The sequence below is a fragment of the Marmota marmota genome, unplaced genomic scaffold (genome assembly GCF_001458135.2).
Source record: "Marmota marmota marmota unplaced genomic scaffold, marMar, whole genome shotgun sequence".
Lineage (NCBI taxonomy): Eukaryota > Metazoa > Chordata > Mammalia > Rodentia > Sciuridae > Marmota > Marmota marmota.
In genome coordinates, this window is record NW_025999900.1 from 49,552,546 (window position 1) to 49,559,071 (window position 6,526).

Sequence of the window (6,526 nt, forward strand, 5' to 3'; positions counted from 1 at the left end):
ATATATATATATATATATATATATATATATATATATATATATATATATATATATATAGTTTTTGTTGTCTGATGACAGCTTATAGATTTATTTAATTACTTTTACATTCAACTCTTTAATCCTACTTAAACCCATTTAGGCATACAACATGTGGAAAGGATTTCCTTTTGTTCCTAGAACAATTGAAATTCCCTAGATTTATTCTGGCAGTGCAGAGTCTTTTAAGAATTTCTTAGTGTTGGGTGGGGATAGAGTACCACATCTTAAATTTTTGGTTTGATTTCTTTTTGTACTTTAAAATTATAAGTAGTCAGTTCAGTATAATAGCTGTGGTTTAAAAAACAAAACAACAACAACAAAGACTGTACTATATCACACTTTAAGGTTTTGCTGTTTTCCTTTTAAATAATCAAAAAATCTGGCATAAACTCTCAAAGTGATTGAATAAAAGTAAGAAGAACAGTTATAATTATATCAAATAATAAATGTTAGTGAATCCCTTTCCAATAACAAATTAAGAATTTCAGTATTACTCTATAAACTGAAAACAAACTTTGCCAAAAACAATTTAATCAATCTGGAAAATTTGGATAAGTTTAATATTGATAATATAATGGCATAAATGATCATAATGATAAAACTAAAATATGACTCTCTCACTTAGTCTCAGGGTTCATGTATGTTGTTTAATGAATCACTATTTCAATTTTTACAAATTAACATTTCAGCATATAAATATAACAATACCTTTTCCTGTGTATGGGTTGTAATATTCTGATTCTTTATGAGTCATTTTTTTGTTGTTTAAAGGACATTTTAAGTAACATACTGTGACAACTCTGAAAATAAGATTTACATACCTACTCAGGGATTCTTGTAGATGTTTATTTTTTGTTTGTTTGTTTATTTATTTTTCTGTTTGCTTGCTGGAAGTATTTGTGTAAAATCCATCTTCTTTGTCATGTTCAGTCTCTGAAATCTGTCCAGTTGCTTTGTAGTCAACTCCTGATTGGGATTATTTACATACCTTTGCACCTTACAGAGTTTGCACCAGACCCCTACAGCTCTGCATCATTCTTCACCACGTTTTAAGGTCAGCCAGAATAGAAAAAGTTGGAGTTTTCCTGGGTGTTTTCTGGGAACATGCATGTTTGTGTGGCCTTCTGAATTTCCAGAAATATGTCATAACTCTTCAAATCCTACGACTGACATCTATTTGTTCAACTGTCCTTTTAAGGTTTTTTAGTGAGTCCCTTATTATCCTTAGCTGGTATCATTACTTTGGGTTTCTGCCCTGTTATATAATTGCCAGTGATTCTTTTTGACAAATGCCTTTGAAGTCAGTGTTTTTGCTTAAAGCATGCTCTGAGTCATGTCATCATAAACAAGTCCTAAGAATAGAACTTTTCAGGGACCTTGCAGACATGTTAAATGATAACTTTTGTCTAAGTATGGGGTTCTTAAGGAGCTCTAAACTCATTTGATCCCCTGGACTGGTTGCTAAACTGCTGGGTTGCTGGTATACAGAGCTAAGGTAATTGAAATACTTGGTTTTCAAGATTACAAATGACATGATAACAGTGGAGTTAAAAAATTTGTGGCAAGTTAAAATGGTCTAAATTTGCATTTAGAGATGTAGACATTTTTTAAAAAAAGTATTCTTGGATTGTTAACATCTTTTGGTAAATTTCACGAGTTTTGGAAACAAAGATTTTTGTACAAGTTTTGTACCAAAGTGTTCACAATGCTTTTATAAAGAAGATTTGTAGCAATTCTTATTATATAATTTGATATCTACTTCTTGGAATTCAATACCTCTCCACTCTTTAAATTACATTTAAATAACTAGGTAGCTCCGTAATTTTTATCATCTCTTTAAATATATTAGCTTGCATTGGAAAATAATTATGGTAAACTGTTTTAGTCTTTATCATGTTTGTTATCCTTCCACACAGGTGAAATACAGATAGTCATATGAATCATGCAGACTAATGAAAGGTGAACAGGAGGGTACTTATCACTTTTGGGCAGAACCGGTAAAGGCCAATGCATACTTAGCCATGCCCTCCATTTTCTCTCTGATCCCAGACAAAATTTATACAGAAGTTGCAACAACTTAGTACATCTTTGAATATGTTACAGAACAATCCATAGAATACTGTTGATAGACATACAGCATAAATCATTGTAATTTCAAGGTTTGTTTCCAAGGTATGAAATAGCTTATTAAAATTAATATAGTACTTAAAATAGTATAGACATTTGTTAAACTAATTCTTAAAATTTGTCTTATGTTAAAACTCTATATCCTTCTTTATGATTCAAAATTTTGGTGGTCCATTTCAAAAAGCAAAACAAAATAAAATACTATATCCTTTCTGTATGGCTAATTAGTAAGTTGCATTTGAGGGCATGTGCGTTATTCTATATACTTCAAAAAACTCTAACCTGAGGTTCCTGGAAGCTTTTTGTACTGATTGCTAATGGCAATTAGTTGCTACTTATATACTTGAATCATAGTTAGAATAAAGAATATATATACAGAAATCCTGTGAAGTTCTTAATTCTGTGCTTTATTATCCTCTTTAAAAAAACAGCAAAAAAATTACTCTCCTGAATCTCATTCACAGTTGCCACAAGAAGGAGTATGTGAAAACAGTTAACTAAAAATATTTAACACTGATCACACACCAATGATATGATGATTGTGACCTATAGATTAAACTTTAAAAGGACATCAGGAATACCTACATATTTTCTCGGGAAACAGTAGACTAGGTTGGTCACAACGTAACAAGATACTAGGAACCAATGTGAGAGTTTGTCTTGCACAGTCTCTTCACTATTCAGACCAGGAGTCAGGGGTTCAGGACTTTACCAGCTGGCCAACACCTTATCTAAGATGGACCCAAGGCTTTCCAAATCCCTGGCCAGTTGGTCAACATTTAAGGGAAAAAATATAGAGAGATACTAGACATGTACAAGTATATGTCATATATTATATATATATATATATCATATGTATTGTATGTGATATGTGATTATTAACATACAGATTAGAGAGTTCAAATCAAATAATGACGTGGAAAAAAGACCAGAATTACCAGAAGAAGAAATAGCCATCTGAGAAATAAGGTTGTTAAAAATCTTAAAAACTAGCCATTTTAACACTAACACACTAACACGTTGTGGTTTAGATGTGATGTTCCCCAAAATCTCATGTGTGAGACAATGCAACAAACTTAAGGTTGGTCCTTAACCTAATCAGTGAATTAATCCACTTGAATGGATTAATACAACTGGATAAAGTGGGACACTGGGGATGTTATTTGGGGTTTATATTTTGTCCCTGGTGAGCAGAGTGCTCTCTGCTTCCTGATGGCACTCTTGAGCTGCTTTCCTCCACCATGTCCCTGGGCCATGAGGTGCTGACTCAGCCCAGAGCAATGGAATTGCCTATCTAGGGATTTCGACCTATGAAACCATGAGTGCCAAATAAACTTTTCCTCCTCTAAAATTATTGTTTTCTTTTTTCCAGTCTTGTGGTCACAGTGGCAAAAAAAGCTGACAATACCCACAGATCTCTGATTTTGCATGAGATTTCACGTTTGAAAGTGCTCGCTTTACCTTAATTAGAAAATTGTCTGCTTCTTCCTTTTGTAATCCTCTTCCTCACTTTGCATTTAAGTGTGGCTTGTTGAAGAGAGAGCAGTATATGCCATTGCCATCAGGGAAGTGTAACTTCATTTTATTTCATTTAATAGCAATTTTAAGAAAAACATCATCTTGCAGTTACACCAAGCCTTCCTCTCTTCATTGCCTTCTGTATTAGGTAATTGCTCCCATTCAAAACCAGCTGCTGTTGATTTTACTTTGAGCAGGACATTTGCATTTAGCTAGTTGCTCTAAATCTCAGTCTCAGCATGGGTACCTGAAGGACTTTGGAAGCTTCCCAATCATGTAGACAAACATGCGTGTTGATGTGAGAAACAAAATACCCCAAGGCTGTCAACACATCATCATCCCATGGCTTCTCACCCAAACCCTAATCCCCACTTGTTTACCATTACTAAAAACTAAGCCAATGACTCTGTCTTGCCCTGTTTGGAAACATGTCCTGTGCATCAGACAATTCTGAGATTTTCCCTACTTAATGTTATTTTACTTCAGTGTCCCTGGAGGGGAGGGGGGACTTAATGTTTTAGCAGGAGGGGGACCTGTGTGAGCTTGTGCCTGTGGCTCTGCTGTCCTCAGGGATTTCCTGTGGCCGACAACCCTGGGTGAGTTTTATGATGCAGGCCCTGCTCACAAACCCATCATCAGGCCTGGGAGAATAGTAGAGGCAGACACACACACACACTAAAGGGAAAACCCTGGGGATTCTGGTTACTTGTCTCTCCCCTAAGCACAAAACCAGTGTATCAGAGGATCCTTTGAAACAACACACATGGATTTCACATCTCTGCTCATGTCCCTGTTTCACCGGAACATTAGCCTGAAATCTGCCTTTGACGTTTCCTGGGGTTGCTTCACAGCTGCTGGCAGATTCTTTGATTCTTTATGCAGCATCCTTCCGAGTGCTTGTAAAGCTGGATCAGGAATACCCATGTGGCGACACATTTAAGCTGTCTTATTAGAAACAAATTTGCAGGCAGCTTTTGCCACAGTTTGTTGCAGAAAATGGAACAAGGAACCTATTTGTGCACACAGTGTGCTACAAAGGCCAACGCGATCTTTCCAAACTCGAAGTGCTGCCTCATAAACAGTTTCAAAACACCGAAGTCTGCCTGGAGACCCTCAGCCGTGACCTTCTCTGAGTGTCTGTTTGGATCCTGGAACACACATTTGTAAATTTGTTGGGAGATATTAACGCATGAAAGGTTTGAAAGCAGACACTGCACGTTATTTTGAGTAGGATGTCTCTATTCTTCAAAGAAACCTATGCAAATAGATTTGGGGATGAACTCTTACAAGCTGCTGCTGGTTTTTGTTGTAGGCATTTGTTTATAATTACTGTTACATACAATGCACTACACTCCAAAGAGATAAATGCCACGTGTATTTTTAAAACCTTCTTCAATAAATTATATTGCTTCACTAAATGGACCTTTTTAAAATGTATAATGCAGCTCCAAAGACCAAGCAATAGGTGGAGTGGTAATTGAATGGTAAGTGGCAACCTGTAATTCCATTTATTTTGTAAGTGGCTATGGCATTAAACAGGCAGTAACAGCCCCTTGGCGATGGCACTATAAAGTGAATGAAAAGGTCAGTCTCCAATGTTTTGGGTCAAATTAATTCTTTGATTTGGAAATGAACAGGTAAATACTAAAAAAAAAAAAAATTAACAGTTATGCCTGTTACATCTCATAAAACGGACTTCAGAAAGACTTGGGATATGGCTGAAGGCATAGTTCAGTGGTAGAATACATGTTTAGCATGGCAGAGTCCCTCAGTTCAATCCCCAGAACCACAGAGAAAAGAAAGATTTGTAGACAGCTACACTGTAGTACTTATGCCAGAAATACAGATATTAATTTTCAAGATGTTTTCCACGTGTTGATTACCAGGAAAACATTGACATTTCATATTGTGCACTGCAATATCAAGTGTCAATAATAAGAAACTTGCAAAAGAAATTAAGAATATTTAATTAAACAAGAAAAGAAACCAGAGATACCCTTAGAACTGAGTGAGGAGACTTACAACATTGATCAAATAAAAAGACTTCAAATGTTGTATTGACTAATAATTAAACATTGGTTTTAATTACATGGAGTTGATTGGTTATCTGATAAGGGTAGATTCAATAGAGATGGTAGCAAAAATTTAAGCTATATGGTTTCTATACTGCACCCATTCTTGGGCAAAACAGAAGTTGGTGAAAACTTGAGAATGGTGGTTGAAAAAAGAACAAGTTAGACAAATGTACTTGCATAGGTAAGAGGAGATGAGCTATTGACTTTGCAGGAAAAATTATTTGCTCTAGTAAGGTTAACACATACATTATAACATTTTGTGTGTGTGTATGTGTGTGTGTGTTTGTGTGTGTATACACATGATAACATCAGTGGCAACAAGTCACAGTGTAAAACTACAGAGGTTCTTCTGTATATATGTACGATACTGAAAGAGAACAACACGAACCACGAGGCAACAAAGGTATTTTTTTTTTTATTGTTGGTTGTTCAAAACATTACAAATTTCTTGATATATCATCTTTCACACTTTGCTTCAAGTGGGTTATGAACTCCCATTTTTAGCCCATATACAGATTGCAGAATCACATCAATTACACATCCATTGATTTACATATTGCCATACTAGTGACTGTCATGTTCTGCTACCTTTCCTATCCTCTACTATCCCCCCTCCCCTCCCCTCCCCACCCCTCTTCTCTCTCTACCCCCTCTACTGACCTTCATTTCTCCCCCTTGTATTATTTTTCCCTTTCCCCTCATTTCCTCTTGTATGTTCTTTTGTATAACCCTGAGGGTCTCCTTCCATTTCCATGCAATTTCCCTTT

At 35.6% G+C, this 6,526-nt stretch overlaps 1 long non-coding RNA gene across 1 annotated transcript in view; it reads right to left on the bottom strand.

Moving 5' to 3' along the window:
• Positions 1 to 6,526, bottom strand: part of LOC125615173 — a 16,021-nt gene that overhangs the window by 6,103 nt on the left and 3,392 nt on the right. The window contains exon 2 of the long non-coding RNA XR_007345720.1: positions 1,190 to 1,199. This is a non-coding gene — a long non-coding RNA (uncharacterized LOC125615173). The remainder of the gene's footprint in view (positions 1 to 1,189; positions 1,200 to 6,526) is intronic.